Source organism: Arachis stenosperma, chromosome 7, assembly GCF_014773155.1.
Source record: "Arachis stenosperma cultivar V10309 chromosome 7, arast.V10309.gnm1.PFL2, whole genome shotgun sequence".
Classification (NCBI taxonomy): Eukaryota; Viridiplantae; Streptophyta; class Magnoliopsida; order Fabales; family Fabaceae; genus Arachis; species Arachis stenosperma.
In genome coordinates this window covers 39,303,379-39,323,121 of record NC_080383.1, presented here as the reverse complement: position 1 = coordinate 39,323,121, position 19,743 = coordinate 39,303,379, and the positions used below count along the sequence as shown (strand labels likewise).

At 38.6% G+C, this 19,743-nt stretch overlaps 1 long non-coding RNA gene across 2 annotated transcripts; it reads left to right on the top strand.

Annotated features, from left to right (window-relative positions):
• The first annotated feature begins 3,603 nt into the window (after window positions 1-3,603).
• Window positions 3,604-6,914, top strand: LOC130940643 (uncharacterized). 2 transcript variants are annotated; one of them, XR_009070351.1, is made up of 4 exons: window positions 3,604-4,025; window positions 5,514-5,591; window positions 6,225-6,337; window positions 6,590-6,914. It is a non-coding gene; the product is annotated as an uncharacterized LOC130940643 (long non-coding RNA). The 2 variants fall into 2 exon arrangements; XR_009070352.1 differs by having other exon boundaries at window positions 6,225-6,914.
• The last annotated feature ends 12,829 nt before the right edge of the window (window positions 6,915-19,743 follow it).

The following is a 19,743-nucleotide window of genomic DNA, read 5'->3' as shown; positions in this document are numbered from 1 at the left end:
CTATATCTACAACGCGACTGTTTTTTATGAAATTCTTTACTGGCAAAAATCCTAACGTCAAAATGGCGCCGTTGCCGGGGAATTGCAAACGTGTGCCTTATTATTGGTTATTGTAAATATTTTTCAAAAACAAAAATTCAGATTTTTATTTTAAAATTTTTTTTATCTTATCTTATCTTTTTCAAAAATCATATCTTTTTCAAAAATTATATCTTTTTAAAAATATTTTCTTTTTATTAATTTTTGTTTTTATTTTCTCTTACTACCATGAACTCTCACCCATTTGGCTATGAGTCTGGTTACAATTATGTTGTAGGAAGAGGAGATTATAATGACAACATGCACTATGGTTGGAACAATCAAAGATGGGAGGAACCACAAGGATTTAATCAACCCTCATGGCAACAACCACCTCCAATGGACTATCAACAACCATTTTGTGATGCATATCAAGATGATGGCTATGGTGAGCACTCTTTTGATTATCAATAACCACCACCATATGCCTATGAACCCCCTCTTCAACATGACTTTAGACCACCATACTCACAAGCCCCTTTCCGCCATTCACCTCCATATAACCCTAACCCTCAACCACCATAGCAACCACCTTATGAGCCATATGAACCATATATAGAACCACCCCAATTCCAACCCAATTACTCACAAGAACCACCACTTCAATATTCACCATCTCCATATCCATCAATCCAAGAGCATTATGATCCTACTTATGAAAACCGAGTGCATCAAGAGGCAAAGGATCGTCTCAAGGAAACAATGGATCGATTTCAGGCAACCACTCAACAACTGGGGCAAGTATTAATTCAATGGGCTTCTAGACGCTTAAATACACAAGGATCAGCCACAGCCCCATGTGGACAGTCTAGTGAAGAGCATAGCATAAAGGAGATACCAGAAACTCCAGTGGACAAGACAGAGCATGAATTCATACTAGAACAAGTAGAAGAAGCTATCGTTGTTCAAGAAGAAGAGTTGGTTGAAGACTTAGGAGATACAGAACCTCCATGGGAAAGTCCAGTCATAAAACCTCCTTCCAAGACGGTTGAAATTGATGCTGAAGAGGGTGTACAACCTCCAAAGCATATCATAGTTGAAGACTTGGAAGAGGTTGATCAGGAGATGGAGCTTCAAGAAGAAGAAGCACGACCTCCCATGCCCTTGGAAAGCAATGAAGAGGAGATTGAATTGGAAGGGAGCTACCAAGAGGAAGAAGTTGAAATTGAAGAAGCTTGCAAAGAGGTGGTAGTTATCCGAAAAGAGCATAAGGGAGTAGAGCTTGCAATTTCATTAAAAATACCTCCCCATAAGTTGCCATCATCCTTCACAACATTCAAGTGGGTAAAATTCATATCCCTTAGCTTTCTAATTCCACTTGAATATGGGCTACTGGAGACGGATGGTCAACTTAGAGCTCTTTGTGACATTAAGAGTAAGCGAAAGATGGCCAGTGGTAAGAATTGTCCTGCAAGGTTCATTATGGTTGGAAGCTTTAAGTTTAAACGCAAAGGTTGGTATAGAGCTCAACTGAATGGGTCTAGGAAGCTGTTTGGTCGCTGCAGTGAGAATTCAGATCACCTTTCACCCGGCTGGAAAAATGCAGATCAAGACAAAAACGGGTGTAAAGGTAAAGTTTGGGATCCTGGAATCTGTTCTGACATTTGTCACCCCGGGAGCCTAAGAATCTATTTGAAGCTTCGTAAGGGCTTTACGTGCTTAGTTTGGGACCCCGAAGGTTACTGGAGATACAAACATTGGTGGAGATTCCTGGATGAGTTCAAGCATAAGCCACCATAACAGGAAGCTCATCAAATGTCCAACTTAAGGACTTTAACTAAAAGTGCTAGGTGGGAGACAACCCACCATGGTATGATCGTCCTTTTTCATTTTTATTTAGTTTTATTTGTTTTTGAATTTTATTTTATTTTGTTATATTGAACCTGGAGTTTTGCATCACATTCATATTAACACTGCATTCTGCATTTTTCAGATTATAAAAAAAAAGCGAGCACGCGACGTGACCGCATCAGCGACGCGTCCGCGTCGCTGGGAGACAATATTAATATGAACAGAGAGTTTCGCAGGAGCAGCGCTGGAGGCGTGCCAATGGCACAAATCGACCCACGCGACCGCGTCGCTGACGCGACCACGTCACATGGGAATAATGGCCTCCCACGCGACCGCGTCACCCACGCGGCCGCGTGACCTGAAATCACTACCATAAATATGGGCTTTAGCAACGCCAAAATTTGTAACGCCTTAAAATCGTTCTCTTAGATGGTTTTAGAGAACAGTTTTTTAAACTGTTGCTGTTGAAGTTCAATTTTTCATTACGTTATAACAACAAAATAAAACCGTTCTCTTTGACTATTTTAAAGAACGGTTTTATAACCGTTACAATTATTTGTTTTTAGGCAACGGTTTTCTATTTTTGTTTAAATATTTGTGCAAAGGATACACATAAAAACTGTTGTCAATATTGTAACACTTTAAAACTGTTCTATTAGATGATCTTAGAGAACGGTTTTTATAACGTTGCTGTTGAAGTTCATTTTTTCACTACGTTATAACAACAAAATAAAACCGTTCTCTTTGACTATCTTAAAGAACGGTTTTATAACCGTTACATCAATTATTTTATGAAGAAATAATTTTCTAATGTTGTTTAAATAATTTAACAAATAACAGTTTTTGTTCCATTTAATTCCTGCTCTAAAATTTAACATATAATATTTTTTTTACACTTAAAGAAAAACCCAAAAAAAATATTCATAACCCTAATGCAGACTTCTCGCTCGTTCTTTTTTCCTCCCTCTGGCGAATCCTAACCCACCACCATTCATCATCTTCCCTCCCTTTACTAGCGAGCCTTAACCGATCACCATAACCCACCATTCATCATCATACGTTAGCCATCATCGCATAACTTCACGCAGTCGTCACCGTACCATCGAGCCCCAACCCACCTTAATATGAACTCTTTATTTTTAAAAATTAATTAATTAAGAATAATTAAATTAATTTTATTAATATTTAGAGTTAAGCTAATTAATATTCTTGTGAAATTTTTATAATTGGTTATTTCACATAATTTAAAATTAAAAATTCAGTAATTGAAGAACTATATAATTTAATTTAAGTCATTTCTATTATGAATAAATTATGATTTATTTTATTAATTTGAGTTCTTAAAAAATTAATTCATTAGGAATGATTAAATTGATTTTTATATTATATAAATTAAAATTAAAAGTTTGATAATAAAAAGATAATAAAAAATTATATTATTTAATTTAAATAATTAATATTTTTTAATTTAAACTGTATTTCACAAATGTGATTAATATATTTATTTTATAATTTAAAATTAAAAATAATTATTTAAACCTATTAATATATTAATAAATAAAATTTTCTATTTCAAAAATAATTTTTACAATATTATATTTATATTTTAAATTATTATTCTATTTTAAATATTTTATAAAATTATTATATTACTTGTATATATTTTATTCTAACTCTAAATTCCTAAATAAAATCCAAATTTAACAATTCCTAACCCTAACATAATGTAAACATACAGAAGGGGAATACGAGAGAAGGGGAAATAGAGAGGGGTAAAACGAGAGAAGAGGGAGAGCTCAAAGGAGGGGGGATTAGAGAACGGGAAGGTGAGGGGAAGGGAGAGGCGCTGCCAGTGGTGACCACAGCCACCGTCGCCGCTGACCTTTAGAGGAAAACGAGAGTGAGAGAGAGACACACACAGAACGCGCGACCCGAGGAAGAGAAGGAGCTCGTCTTCGTTGCTGCCATCGCTGCGCCATGCTGCCGCTGCCGTGCCTTGCCGCCGCTGCCGGTGGAAGGAACCAAACAAGGATAGGAGGTCGCTGTTGATGCTGCCGCAGAGAGGAAGGAAGGGACGCGTGTGAGAAAGTGACACAACAAAGGAGGAGCCGTTCCTCTGCCGCCGCCAGAATTCCTGGTCGCTGCCGTCGTTCATGGTGAGTTGGTTGTGCCCTAGCTACCAGAACCACCATTTCTGAACTCTTATTGCTCTGTAACAATCCTATAGCTCAGGCAAGTCAATTTTTTATTGTGAATCCTTTTTTCAAATTATGTTCTGTGTAGCTTGTAGACTGGTTATAGTTATTGCTATTTTCATTGTGAATTTAAGATGATTCATTGTTATCCTTTCATTGTAAATTTAAGATGATTCATTGTTATCTGTATGAATTTAAGATAATTCATATATTTATTCTTGTATTGATTACTATACTTAATTCGAAAGGATAATTTAGACTAGCTTTGAGTGATAGGCAAATGTCAAAAAGGAATTTTAACGCATAACCAAAGGGAGATGAATTGATCAAATTAAAGCATACAAAAGTATATAGTTCTAATCATTGGCACTATAATCCCCTGTAGTTTAGGATCAAACCAAACTTATCTTAAGTACAAAAGTCATTTATGTTTGATAAGAAAGTTATGCATTTACAAGATAAGATTAACAGCCTCATCCCTATCAGCTGAGGATAGGAAGATCATGTTATACATATACTGTATATGGCACTAATTATATTTGGAGATAGTTCATGTAAAAGAAAATAAGGATCATGAAAAAGTAAGAACAGTAGTGGCATATAACAGAGTTCAAGAGGAAGAAAGAAATTGGCTTTGTAGCATAGAGAAAAATGTTACGTAAAAGGACTTTTTATATTATTAGGGGTCATTAGTTTTATTTTATACATAGTAATGGTAGTTCTTAAAGTTGTATATAGAAGTGAATTATGGATATATTTCACCGGAGATAAAAGGTAAAAAAGGATTAAATAAGAGGTTGTAGTTGAAGCTAGCATTAAATTATTATTTTCATGTGTTAATTAATAGTTTGAATAAAAAGAAAACCTTAATAACTTTTTTAGTCATCAAGTCACTTAATTAGGGAAAATAAATTTAAGACAAGTTGAATATATATATTCTCTTCTTAAGCAAAAAAAAAAGTAAAATCATATAAATAATTGTTCATTACTATTAGTGTTGTATGTATTGTGTTCCTTTTTACTACTTTTCTTCATTTGTTTTTCCAAAGTCGAATCCATGTGTTTTGGTACAAATTAAAGAATATGCGGTATAGACTTTAGTCATGGTTGATGGATGGAAGACCCGCATACTGCATTTTTAGCTATCACATCACCAGTGATAACTTGTGAACAAGTTCAACTCTACAATCATTCATTCATTCATTCATTCATGTCACTCTCTTTCTTTCTCTCCACCAACTAAATGCACTACACTCTTAATTTTCTTGCCAGCAGCCTCTTAAGTAGAGTGCTATGTATATTTACAGCAACCTCCTAAGTAGACCAATCTATCTTAAATTCATTGTTATAGTCAATTATCCTTTTTTGTGAATTTACTTGCATATTTCATTCACTTGTCTTATATAAACAATGGACTAACTGGTTAAAGTTGGCATTCATATTGTTCAGAAGAAAATTGAGAATCAAGGAAAGCATCTTTGTTTAGTAGTATATGGCTCGCTGCCACCAGAAACTCAAACAAGGCAGGTGTGGACTCTTACCTAAGTTTTAATTTCCCTGTTGCCTTTCACTTGTTTCATGGAAATCTGATATTTGAATTTAAAGTTTTACTCTCTCTTTCCATACAAAAATTTATGCTATTTGTTTCCTTATTTCGAAAACTTCACGTGTGTCAATAATTGACAATAAATATCATGCTAACCAAAATCAGTTGTGGTCCAGTGTTATTTATAATGGATTGTATTTGGATGCCAACCCTTAAGGATTTTCTGAGTTGAAATTTTAATTAGGACTTCAGGCAAGCATGTTCAATGATGCAACAAGTGAGTTTGATGTTCTAGTGGCCATTGATGCCATCAGAATGGGTCTTAATTTAAATATATCTAGGATCATATTTTCAACGTTGAAAAAGTTTGATGGTTTTGAATTTTGGGACTTGACTGTACCTGAAATGAAACAGAGTGCAGGTAACACAAGATTCAAGTAAGTAGATAGACACCTTTTTGAAAAAAAAAAGAAAAAAAATAAAGTCAAGAATTGTATTTTATGTTATGTTATTAGAAATTAATCAAATTATATTTTTATATTCTATTCAAATTTGGAGACTTGGATATTTGAATCTTATTTTATTCCAAGATTTTTGCATGCATATTATTGTAGGGAGAGTTGGTAGATATGGGACAAATTTTCCTGTTGGAGAAGTAACATGCATAGATGCAGAGGATCTACCCTTGCTTAATTCATCTTTAAACTCCCCATCACCCACTTTAAAGGTAACTTGACTTTGATAACCCTATATGTATGTGTTCCTAGACCAAAAAAGTTGATGAAGAAGAAAAAATGAACAAGAAGGCTCACTGTAAGTATGAATCACTTTATATCAAGCCTTTTGTTGATAACTTGATATGAATAAATTTCATTTCAAGACTTCTATTTTGATGATTTATGTTTTAACGCTTAATCTGATGTAGTGTGCTGGATTACTTCCTACTTCACACTTTTGCTATTTTTTGTTTTATTTACAGGAAAACCATGTTGAAGGGGAAAACGAACTTAATTAAGGTCACAAATTTTGAAGAGCAAATGTTAGCTAGTAAAAGTCATGAACTTGTAGACATGATGACGATAAACCTACTTGCTACTTAGCTATTTCAACTCTCTTTTGTTATAGTATTTTTCGCAAAATTAGATGATATAGTTCAAGGTTGTTATGACTTAGGCTAGTACTATAGTATTTTTAAAAAAGATGATGATAATTAGAAGTAGTTACGACTTAAACTAGTATTATGGTATTTTGCAATGATGATATAATGTGATTGTAGATCTTATGTATTACTTTATAAATCAAATTTGATGGTAAATGTTCAATTAGTTTTTTTTAGTAATTTGAGTCAAATAGTTAAGGTTATTTATTGATATTAAATAAAAAAAAAGTTGGAACTAATTTCATCTATGAGAAAACTATTGTAAATAAAAAATTATATATTACAAAAAACCGTTGTCAAAGGTTACAAAAGGTAATGGTGTTAAAACCGTTGTCAAAGACGACTACAAAATTGTAATGGTATTAAAACTGTTGCCAAAAAATAGCACCGACAGTAACGCTTTAAAACTGTTGGCTTTATGAATTACAAAACGACAACAGTTTAAAACCGTTGCCTATTTAGTTATGGTTTTAAAACGTTACATCATGAACAAGAACGGTTCTAAACCGTTGCCTATTCAGTAACAGTTTTAAACCGTTCTTTAAAAATTTCTTTCAAAACCGTTGTTTATGACAATAAGTATGGCAACGGTTTTTTTTGTTACCGTTGCCTTAGGAAAAAACCGTTGCCTATGAGTATTGGCAACGGCCGCATATACCACAGGTTAAAAACCGTTGCCAAAGCGTTGCCTAAGGTTTTAAGAACGGTTTTTTGATCTATGGCAACAGTTTTTGACCGTTGCGAAAACCCTTATTTGTTGTAGTGTAATCGGTGTAAAAATGGTGTATGACAGAGAGTTATGCTGGAATTGGGCTGGACCCGTGCTAGTAGCACAAGCCCTACCACGCGAACGCGTCACCCACGCATCCGCGTCATATTGGAAATAAGGCCACCCGCGCGATCGCGTCGACCACGCGACCGCGTCACCCTGGATTTTGGCAATACTGACGTTTTGAACAGAGAGTTGTGCGGCTGCGAGGCTGCACTCGCGTCACTAGCACAAATCGAGTCACGCGATCGTGTCCCCCACGCGTCCGCGTCACCCAACCTTATCGCGCACCACGCGACCGCGTCACCTACGCGACTGCGTCGCCAGCGTCGCACAACCTATCCAGATTAGTGCCAGTTTTCTTATCTTTTCTTTTCTAATCCTAATTTCTTCCTTCTCTCTCGTTTCTCACTTTCTTTTATCTTCTCATCCTTTTTCCCTCTCATTTTATTTTACTTCATTTATTTGCATATTTCATTCATTGCATTATTCTCATTGGTGTTGGAGTTTTATTTGGATAAGTGCCTTATTTTATTTGAGCACGTGGCTACTCGGAGAAGAGATTTGACAATTGACATTTACTTATGGCTCTCATATACATTTGGATTACATTATTTTCATCCCTATTTTAACTTGCACACCCAATGTATTTGGGATTATCATTCACAATTGTCATCATTACACATGCTCTTTAATTTGGCACATTTATTACTTGATGCTTCAGCTATGCCTCTCATGCCTATTATTTGCATGTTTTTACCCTCTTGCATCTAATTATTTTGAATTGCTCTTTATTGTTGTCTTCCCTACATGTTATAGCTACCATGTAGATGGACTATCATCTTTCCTTTGGCATTCTTTATCACTTGGAATTTCCTCCCTTCTGGTCTTAGTTTTCTATAATTCACACTCTTCCTTTTTCTTCTTCCTTAGGCATGGGTACCAAGAAAGGAAAAGAGAAGGCCACTGACAAGACACCAGCAAGGAAAGGAACCAAGAGATCTCCAACTAAGGCGCTTCCATCTACAAGCGTCAGTTGGAGCAACCCGTCCACTTGCACATCTCAGCATGCACCGAGGACGGTGCAATCTTTAAGTGTGGGGAGGTTGGTGCACGAAATTGCAATCACACTTTTGCAATCCCGCACAACTAACCAGCAAGTGCACTGGGTCGTCCAAGTAATACCTTGCATGAGCAAGGGTCGATCCCACGGAGATTGTCGGCTTGAAGCAAGCTATGGTTATCTTGTAAATCTTAGTCAGGATATCAGAAATTATCAGGATTGATTGTGAAAGGCGAAAGAACATGAAATTATTACTTGTTCAGCAGTAATGGAGAATAGGTTGAGGTTTTGTAGATGCTCAATCTTCTGAATCTCTGCTTTCCTACTGTCTTCTTCATCAAACACGCAAGGCTCCTTCCATGGCAAGCTGTATGTAGGGTTTCACCGTTGTCAATGGCTACCTCCCATCCTCTCAGTGAAAATGTTCCTATGCTCTGTCACAGCATGGCTAATCAGCTGTCGGTTCTCGGTCAGGCCGGAATAGAATCCATCGATCCTTTTGCGTCTGTCACTAACGCCCCGCCTGCTAGGAGTTTGAAGCACGTCACAGTCATTCAGTCATTGAATCCTACTCAGAATACCACAGACAAGGTTTAGACCTTCCGGATTCTCTTGAATGCCGCCATCAGTTCTAGCTTATACCACGAAGATTCTGGTTAAGGAATCCAAGAGATATCTACTCAATCTAAGGTAGAACGGAGGTGGTTGTCAGGCACACGTTCATAGTTGAGAATATGATGAGTGTCACGGATCATCATATTCATCCGAGTTAAGAACAAGTGATATCTTAGAATGGAAGCAAGCATGATTGAATAAGGAACAGTAGTAATTGCATTAATCCATCAAGACACAGCAGAGCTCCTCACCCCCAACCATGGGGTTTAGAGACTCATGCCGTGGAATGTATACAATGAAACGTGTAAAAATGTCATGAGGTTTTTGATACAATGTCAAAAGATCCTATTAATAGAAAACTAGTATCCTAAGGTTTACAGAAATGAGTAAATGATAGAAAAATCCACTTCCGGGCCCACTTGGTGTGTGCTTGGGCTGAACAATGAAGCATTTTCGTGTAGAGACCTTTTCTGGAGTTAAACGCCAGCTCTCATGCCAGTTTGGGCGTTTAACTCCAAGTTTTATGCCAGTTCCGGCGTTTAACGCTGGAATTTCTGAGGCCGAATTGCTACGCCAGTTTGGGCCATCAAATCTTGGGCAAAGTATGGACTATCATATATTGCTGGAAAGCCCAGGATGTCTACTTTCCAACGCCGTTGAGAGCGCGCCAATTGGGCATCTGTAGCTCCAGAAAATCCACTTCGAGTGCAGGGAGGTCAGAATCTAACAGCATCTGCAGTCCTTTTCAGTCTCTGAATCAGATTTTTGCTCAGAACCTTCAATTTCAGTCAGAAAATACCTGAAATCACAGAAAAACACACAAACTCATAGTAAAGTCCAGAAAAGTGAATTTTAACTAAAAACTAATAAAAATATACTAAAAACTAACTAAAAGATACTAAAAACATACTAAAAACAATGCCAAAAAGCGTACAAATTATCCGCTCATCACAACACCAAACTTAAATTGTTGCTTGTCCCCAAGCAACTGAAAATCAAAATAGAATAAAAAAAAGAGAATATACTATAGACTCCAAAATATCAAAGAAACATAGTTCCAATTAGATGAGCGGGACTAGTAGCTTTTTGCCTCCGAACAGTTTTGGCATCTCACTCTATCCTTTGAAGTTCAGAATGATTGGCATCTATGAGAACTCAGAACTCAGATAGTGTTATTGATTCTCCTAGTTAAGTATAATGATTCTTAAACATAGCTAGTGTATGAGTCTTGGCTGTGGCCCAAAGCACTCTATCTTCCAGTATTACCACCGGATACATACATGCCACAGACACATAATTGGGTGAACCTTTTTAGATTGTGACTCAGCTTTGCTAGAGTCCCCAATTAGAGGTGTCCAGGGTTCTTAAGCACACTCTTTTTGCCTTGGTTCACAACTTTATTTCTCTCTCTTTTTTCTTTTTCTTTTTCTTTCTTCTCCTTTCTTTTTTTTTCGAAATTTTTTTTTCACTGCTTTTTCTTGCTTCAAGAATCAATTTGATGATTTTTCAGATCCTCAATAACAGTTCTCTTTCTCCTCATTCTTTCAAGAGCCAATAATTTTAACATTCTCAAAACAACAAATTCAAAAGACATATGCACTGTTCAAGCATTCATTCAGAAAACAAAAAGTATTGTCACCACATCAAACTAATTCAACTAGTTTCAGAGATAAATTCGAAATCCTGTACTTCTTGTTCTTTTGTGATTAAAGCATTTTTCATTTAAGAGAGGTGATGGATTCATAGGACATTCATAGCTTAAAGGCATAAACTTTAAATTTTATTAATTATGCATTAAGACAAATACTAAAAAAAATAGATATAAAATAAAACTAAAAATAGAAAACAAAAATACTAAATAGGCTTCTAATGATAGAGGTTTTCACAGAGTTAGGACTCAACAACCTTGATTTTGAGAAGTGGATGCCCCCTCAGCTTGAGAGGATAGCTTTTGGCATTTCATCTCTTGGATTTCACGCCCTTGCTTCTCTTGTTCCTTCAGCAATTTGCAGAGCATGCAGTTCTGATTCTGCTGTTCTTCCTTCAGTTGCTCCATAGTTTCTTGCAACTTGGTAATAAATGCTTCTAGGCTGGTCCAGTAGTCAATTCTTGGGAATTCAGGGAGGAATTCCTGCGCCCTCCTTTTGATAGAGTTGTCTTGCATTTGTCCTTCTATTGACTTCTTGGTGATTGGGTGTTCAATGGGTATGAATTCGTCTACTCCCATCTTCACCCCAGCCTCTTTACAGAGCAAGGAGATCAAGATTGGGTAAGCCAGTTTGGCTTCAGTGGAATTTTTATTTGCAATTGTGTAGATCTCACAAGCAATCACATGATGAACCTCCACTTCTTTTCCAAGCATAATGCAGTGAATCATCACTGCCCTCTTGATAGTGACCTCAGAACGGTTGCTAGTGGGCAATATGGAACGCCCAATGAAGTCTAGCCACCCTCTTGCAATTGGTTTGAGGTCTCCTCTCTTGAGTTGGTTTGGGACACCCTTAGAATTGGTTATCCACTTAGTTCCAGGGAGGCATATGTCCTCTAGAACTTGATCCAACCCTTTGTCTACTCTCACCATCCTCCTATTAAAGGAGTCAGGATCATCTTGCAGTTGAGGCAATTTGAAGATTTCTCTTATTTTGTCCAGATGGAAGTACATAACTTTCCCTCTGACCATGGTTCTGTAGGTATGGTAAGCGGTTCCAGTCATTCTCTGCTTATCTGTCAGCCACAGATTTGAGTAGAATTCCTGAACCATGTTCCTTCCAACCTTTGTCTCAGGATTGGTTAGAACTTCCCATCCTCTGTTTTGAATTTGCTCTTGGATCCCCGGATATTCATCTTCTTTCAGATCAAATTTTACTTCCGGGATCACTGACCTCAGACCCATTATCTTGTGATAATGGTCTTCATGTTCTTTGGTTAAGAACTTCTCTTGATTCCAAAGATTCTTTGGATTATTCTCTTGCTTGCCTCTTAAATTGGTTTGTTTTCCCTTAGGAGCCATGATATTGATGAATCTTGGCTTAGTGATCACGGAAAAGCACACCAAACTTAGAGGTTTGCTTGTCCTCAAGCAAAAGAAAGGAAAGAAGAGAGAGAGGAAGAGAAAATTCGAATGGTGTGGTGGAATGAGGGTGACAAACGTGAATTTATAAGGTGGGGAGGGGAGTTTTCGAAAAAAGAGAGAAATTTGAAAGGAGATTTGGGAAGATATGGAAAGAAATTGAGAAAAGGTTGAAATTTTTGAACAAAGTTTGGAATTGATATGAAATAAATTTGAAGAATGGATTTGTTTTTTTGAAGATTTGAAAGTGAATGATGAATGATTGAAGTGTGATTTTGTAGAAAAGTATGGGTAAGAAAAGGAAAGTTTGAAAAAATCTGATTTGAAAACAAAATTGTGGTCCCCCCACCTTTCTGGCGTTAAACGCCCAGAATGGCACCCATTCTGGCGTTTAACGCCCATTTGTTGCCCCTTTTGGGCGTTTAACGCCCAGCCAGGTGCCCTGGCTGGCGTTAAACGCCAGAAATCCTTTATCACTGGGCGTTTTTCCAAAACGCCCAGGATGCTGCACACCTGGCGTTAAACGCCCAGAATGGTGCCCATTCTGGTGTTTAACGCCCAAAATGGCACCATTCCTGGCGTTAAACGCCCAGAATGGTACCCATTCTGGCGTTTAACGCCCAAAATGCCCCTTACTGGCGTTTTTTCGCCAGTAAGCTCATTTTCTCTGCTTTTTGAGCTGAATCCTTCTGTAACTCTGTGAATTCCTTCATTTTTGATACTTGCCTCTGTAAGAACTAATCATATAACCTCCTAATGACTGGGTTGCCTCCCAGCAAGCGCTTCTTTTCTGTCTTTAGCTGGACCTTTGCTGAGAATCACTCAAGTCTCAGTTTTGAGCATTCCTGCTCAAAATTGCTCTCAAGATAATGCTTGATTCTCTGTCCATTAACAATGAACTTTTTGTCAGAATCAATATCCTGAAGCTCAACATATCCATATGGTGACACTCCTGTGATCACATACGGACCCCTCCACCGGGATTTGAGTTTTCCTGGGAACAATTTGAGCCTGGAGTTGAAGAGCAAAACTTTTTGTCCTGGCTCAAAGACTCTGGTTGACAATTTCTTGTCATGCCATTTCTTTGCCTTTTCCTTATAAATTTTTGCATTTTCAAAGGCATTGAGTCTGAACTCCTCTAGCTCATTTAACTGGAGCAATCTTTTTTCACCAGCTAACTAAGCATCCATGTTTAGGAATCTGGTTGCCCAGTAGGCTTTATGTTCCAGTTCCACAGGCAAATGACAGGCCTTCCCATACACCAGTTGGTATGGAGAGGTTCCTATAGGAGTCTTGAATGCTGTTCTGTATGCCCACAGAGCATCATCCAAGCTCTTTGCCCAATCCTTTCTTCGGGCTATTACAGTCCGTTCTAGGATTCTTTTTAGCTCTCTGTTAGAGACTTCAGCTTGCCCATTTGTCTGTGGATGATACGGAGTTGCCACTTTATGGCTGATTCCATATCTAACCATAGCAGAGTATAGCTGTTTGTTGCAGAAATGAGAGCCCCCATCACTGATTAGTACTCTGGGAACACCAAATCTGCTGAAGATGTGTTTCTGGAGGAATTTTAGCACGGTCTTGGTATCATTAGTGGGTGTAGCAATTGCTTCTACCCACTTAGATACATAGTCCACCGCCACCAGAATGTAAGTGTTTGAGTATGATGGTGGGAATGGCCCCATGAAGTCAATTCCCCATACATCAAACAATTCTATCTCTAATATCCCTTGTTGAGGCATGGCATATCCGTGAGGCAGGTTACCAGCTCTTTGGCAACTATCACAGTTACGCACAAACTCTCGGGAATCTTTACAGAGAGTAGGCCAGTAGAAGCCACACTGGAGGACTTTAGTGGCTGTTCGCTCACTTCCAAAATGTCCTCCATAATGTGATCCATGGCAGTGCCATAGGATCCTTTGTGCTTCTTCTCTGGGTACACATCTGCGGATCACTCCGTCAGCACATCTCTTAAAGAGATATGGTTCATCCCAGAGGTAGTACTTGGCATCTGAAAGCAATTTCTTTCTTTGCACACTGCTGTACTCCTTGGGTATGAACCTCACAGCTTTATAATTTGCAATATCTGCAAACCATGGAGCTTCCTGAATGGCAAAGAGTTGCTCATCTAGAAAAGTCTCAGAGATCTCAGTAGAAGGGAGAGACGCCCCAGCTACTGGTTCTATTCGGGACAGATGATCAGCTACTTGGTTCTCTGTCCCTTTTCTGTCTCTTATTTCTATATCAAACTCTTGCAGAAGCAACACCCATCTGATAAGCCTGGGTTTTGAATCCTGCTTTGTGAGTAAGTATTTAAGAGCAGCATGGTCAGTGTACACAACCACCTTGGATCCTACTAGATAAGATCTAAACTTGTCAATGGCATAAACCACTGCAAGTAATTCTTTTTCTGTGGTTGTGTAAATCTTCTGTGCATCATTTAGAACACGGCTAGCATAATAAATGACATGCAGAAGTTTGTTATGCCTCTGTCCCAACACTGCACCAATGGCATGATCACTGGCATCACACATTAATTCAAATGGTAATGCCCAATCTGGTGCAGAGATGACTGGTGCTGTGACCAGTTTAGCTTTCAGGGTCTCAAATGCCTGCAGACACTGTGTGTCAAACACAAATGGTGTGTCAGCAGCTAGCAGGTTACTTAAAGGTTTTGCAATTTTCGAAAAATCCTTTATGAACCTTCTGTATAATCCTGCATGCCCCAGAAAGCTTCTGATTGCCTTAACATTGGCAGGTGGTGGTAATTTTTCAATTACCTCTACCTTTGCCTTATCCACCTCTATTCCCCTGCTTGAAATTTTGTGCCCAAGGACAATTCCTTCAGTCACCATAAAGTGACATTTCTCCCAGTTTAAAACCAGGTTAGTCTCTTGGCATATTTTCAGGACAAGTGATAGGTGGTTAAGACAGGAGCTGAATGAGTCTTCATATACTGAGAAGTCATCCATGAAGACTTCCAGAAATTTCTCTACCATATCTGAGAAGATAGAGAGCATGCACCTCTGAAAGGTTGCAGGTGCATTGCACAGACCAAAAGGCATCCTTCTGTAAGCAAACACGCCAGAAGGGCAAGTAAATGCTGTTTTCTCTTGGTCCTGAGGATCTACTGCAATTTGGTTGTAGCCTGAATAGCCATCCAAAAAGCAGTAGTAATCATGACCAGCTAGTCTTTCTAGCATTTGGTCTATGAATGGTAAAGGGAAATGATCCTTTCTGGTGGCTGTATTGAGCCTTCTGTAGTCAATACACATGCGCCACCCTGTGACTGTTCTTGTAGGAACCAGTTCATTTTTTTCATTATGAACCACTGTCATGCCTCCCTTTTTGGGGACAACTTGGACAGGGCTCACCCAGGGGCTATCAGAAATAGGATAAATAATCCCAGCCTCTAGTAATTTAGTGACCTCTTTCTGCACTACCTCCTTCATGGCTGGATTTAGCCTCCTCTGTGGTTGGACCACTGGTTTGGCATTATCCTCCAACAGGATCTTGTGCATGCATCTAGCTGGGCTAATGCCCTTAAGATCACTTATGGACCACCCAAGAGCTGTCTTGTGTGTCCTTAGCACTTGAATCAATGCTTCCTCTTCCTGTGGATTCAAAGCAGAGCTTATAATCACTGGAAAAGTGTCACCCTCTCCCAGAAATGCGTACTTCAGGGATGGTGGTAGAGATTTGAGTTCAGGTTTGGGAGGTTTATCCTCCTCCTGAGGAATTTTCGAAAATTCCTTTGCTTCCTCTAGTTTTTCTTGATCAGGTTGAGCATCTTTGAAGATGTCCTCAAGCTCTGATTCTAGGCTTTCAGCCATATTGATCTCTTCTACCAGAGAGTCAATAATGTCAGCGCCCATGCAGTCATCTGGTGTGTCTGGATGCTGCATAGCTTTTACAGTATTCAACTTGAACTCATCCTCATTGACTCTTAGGGTTACTTCCCCTCTTTGTACATCAATGAGAGTTCGTCCAGTTGCTAGGAAAGGTCTTCCTAGAATGAGAGTTGCACTCTTGTGCTCCTCCATTTCCAGCACCACAAAGTCAGTGGGGAAGGCAAAGGGCCCAACCTTGACAATCATGTCCTCTATTATGCCTGATGGGTGTTTAATGGAGCCATCAGCAAGTTGGAGGCATATCCTGGTTGGTTTGACTTCTCCAGCCAACCCAAGCTTTCTGATAGTGGATGTAGGTATTAGATTGATGCTTGCTCCAAGATCACATAGAGCTGTCTTGGTGCAAGCACCTTCTAATGTGCATGGTATCATAAAGCTTCTAGGATCTTGAAGCTTTTCTGGTAAGCTTTTCAGAATAACTGCACTGCATTCTTCAGTGAGAAACACTTTTTCAGTTTCTCTCCAATCCTTCTTATGACTTAAGATCTCTTTCATGAACTTAGCATAAGAAGGTATCTGCTCAAGTGCCTCTGCAAACGGAATCTTTATTTCAAGAGTCCTTAGATAGTCTGCAAAGCGGGCAAATTGCTTATCCTGTTCCGCTTTGCGGAGTTTCTGAGGATAAGGCATCTTGGCTTGATATTCTTCAACCTTAGATGCTGCAGGTTTATTCCTTACAGAAGTGGTTGAAGAAGCCTTTTTAGAGGGATTACTGTCAGCACTCTCAGGTGTCTGATCCTCCCTTGGCGTATGAACGCCAGGATTGGGTGGAAAATGGGCATTAAACGCCAACTTTTCCCCCTTTTCTAGCGTTTGAACGCCAGAACTGGGCAGGGAATGGGCGTTTAACGCCAGCTTTTCCCCCCTTTCTGGCATTTGAACGCCAGAACTGGGCAAGGAATGGGCGTTTAACGCCAGCTTTCCTTCCCTTTCTGGCGTTTGAACACCAATAACATTCCTCTCTGGGCTCTTATTGTCCTCAGAGGGATTTTGAACAGTGGGTTGGTTATCCTCTGTCAATTGTTCCTTGTTTGGCTTTTTGCTCTTTTGAGCAGTGGTATTCAGTGTCTTCCCACTCCTTAGTTGAACAGCTTGACATTCTTCTGTTATCTGTTTAGATATTTGCTGTTTTGCTTGATTCAACTGCAGTTCTATGCTCTTGTTAGCAACCTTAGTATCATGGAGCATTTCTTTAAATTCTGCTAACTGTTCTGTCATCAGGAGCAATTGTTGATTAAGCTCATTCATCTGTTCTTGAGGATTATGATCAGTGACTAATGCCATGACTTCCTCCTTTGGAACGAACTCATTGCTAGAATATAAGTGTTGGTTTCTAGCAACAGTGTCTATAAGCTCTTGAGCTTCTTCAATTGTCTTCCTCATGTGTATAGATCCACCAGCTGAGTGGTCTAAAGACATCTGAGCTTTTTCTGTGAGCCCATAGTAGAAGATGTCTAACTGTACCCACTCTGAAAACATTTCAGAGGGGCATTTTCTAAGCATACCTCTATACCTCTCCCAGGCATTATAAAGGGATTCATTATCCTCTTGTTTAAAGCCTTGGATGTCCAGCCTTAGCTGTGTCATCCTCTTTGGAGGGTAAAAGTGATTCAGGAATTTGTCTGACAACTGTTTCCATGTTTTTATGCTTGCTGTAGGTTGGTTATTCAACCACCTTTTAGCTTGATCTTTTACAGCAAATGGAAACAGTAGTAGTCTGTAGACATCCTGATCTACCTCTTTATCATGTACTGTGTCAGCAATTTGTAAGAACTGTGCCAGAAACTCAGTAGGTTCTTCCTGTGGAAGACCGGAATACTGGCAATTTTGCTGCACTATGATAATGAGTTGAGGATTTAGCTCAAAGCTGCTTGCTTTGATGGGAGGTATACAGATGCTACTCCCATATGCAGCTGTAATGGGGTTAGCATATGACCCCAGAGTCCTTTTGGACTGATTAATCCCACTTAAGTCCATAATGGACAAAAGGGAAATGATAATGATTGCAAATAGATAAATTTTTTTTTTGAATTAAACGAAAAAAATTAAAATAAAATAAAAGGAAATTAAGATAAAAATTCGAAAATCAAAAAGAAAATAAAATCAAAGCAAATTGAGAATTGAATCAATTAGTTAATTAAAAAGATTTTGAAAACAGCAATTAAGAAGATATGATTGAAAAATTTTTATGAAAAAGATTTGATTTTTAAAAAGAGGAAAGAGAAAAACAACAAAAAGACACCAAACTTAAAATTTTTAGAAAATCAAACACTAATTTTCGAAAATTTTAAAGGAAAAACACAAAGAGGACACCAAACTTAGAATTTTTATGAATCAAAAAGGGACTTAGGAACATGCAAAATCGAAAATTTAAAAGAAAAACAAAGGCATGCAATTGACACCAAACTTAAAATATGAAACTAGACTCAACTAAAAGACTCTAAACCAATAAAAACAAAACAGTCCTAATCTAAGCAACAAGATAAGCCGTCAGTTGTCCAAACTCGAACAGTCCCCGGCAACGGCGCCAAAAACTTGGTGCACGAAATTGCAATCACACTTTTGCAATCCCGCACAACTAACCAGCAAGTGCACTGGGTCGTCCAAGTAATACCTTGCGTGAGCAAGGGTCGATCCCACGGAGATTGTCGGCTTGAAGCAAGCTATGGTTATCTTGTAAATCTTAGTCAGGATATCAGAAATTATCAGGATTGATTGTGAAAGGCGAAAGAACATGAAATTATTACTTGTTCAGCAGTAATGGAGAATAGGTTGAGGTTTTAGAGATGCTTCATCTTCTGAATCTCTGCTTTCCTACTGTCTTCTTCATCAAACACGCAAGGCTCCTTCCATGGCAAGCTGTGTGTAGGGTTTCACCGTTGTCAATGGCTACCTCCCATCCTCTCAGTGAAAATGTTCCTATGCTCTGTCACAGCATGGCTAATCAGCTGTCGGTTCTCGGTCAGGCCAGAATAGAATCCATCGATCCTTTTGCGTCTGTCACTAACGCCCCGCCTGCTAGGAGTTTGAAGCACGTCACAGTCATTCAGTCATTGAATCCTACTCAGAATACCACAGACAAGGTTTAGACCTTCCGGATTCTCTTGAATGCCGCCATCAGTTCTAGCTTATACCACGAAGATTCTGGTTAAGGAATCCAAGAGATATCTACTCAATCTAAGGTAGAACGGAGGTGGTTGTCAGGCACACGTTCATAGTTGAGAATATGATGAGTGTCACGGATCATCATATTCATCCGAGTTAAGAACAAGTGATATCTTAGAATGGAAGCAAGCATGATTGAATAAGGAACAGTAGTAATTGCATTAATCCATCAAGACACAGCAGAGCTCCTCACCCCCAACCATGGGGTTTAGAGACTCATGCCGTGGAATGTATACAAAGAAACGTGTAAAAATGTCATGAGGTTTTTGATACAATGTCAAAAGATCCTATTAATAGAAAACTAGTATCCTAAGGTTTACAGAAATGAGTAAATGACAGAAAAATCCACTTCCGGGCCCACTTGGTGTGTGCTTGGGCTGA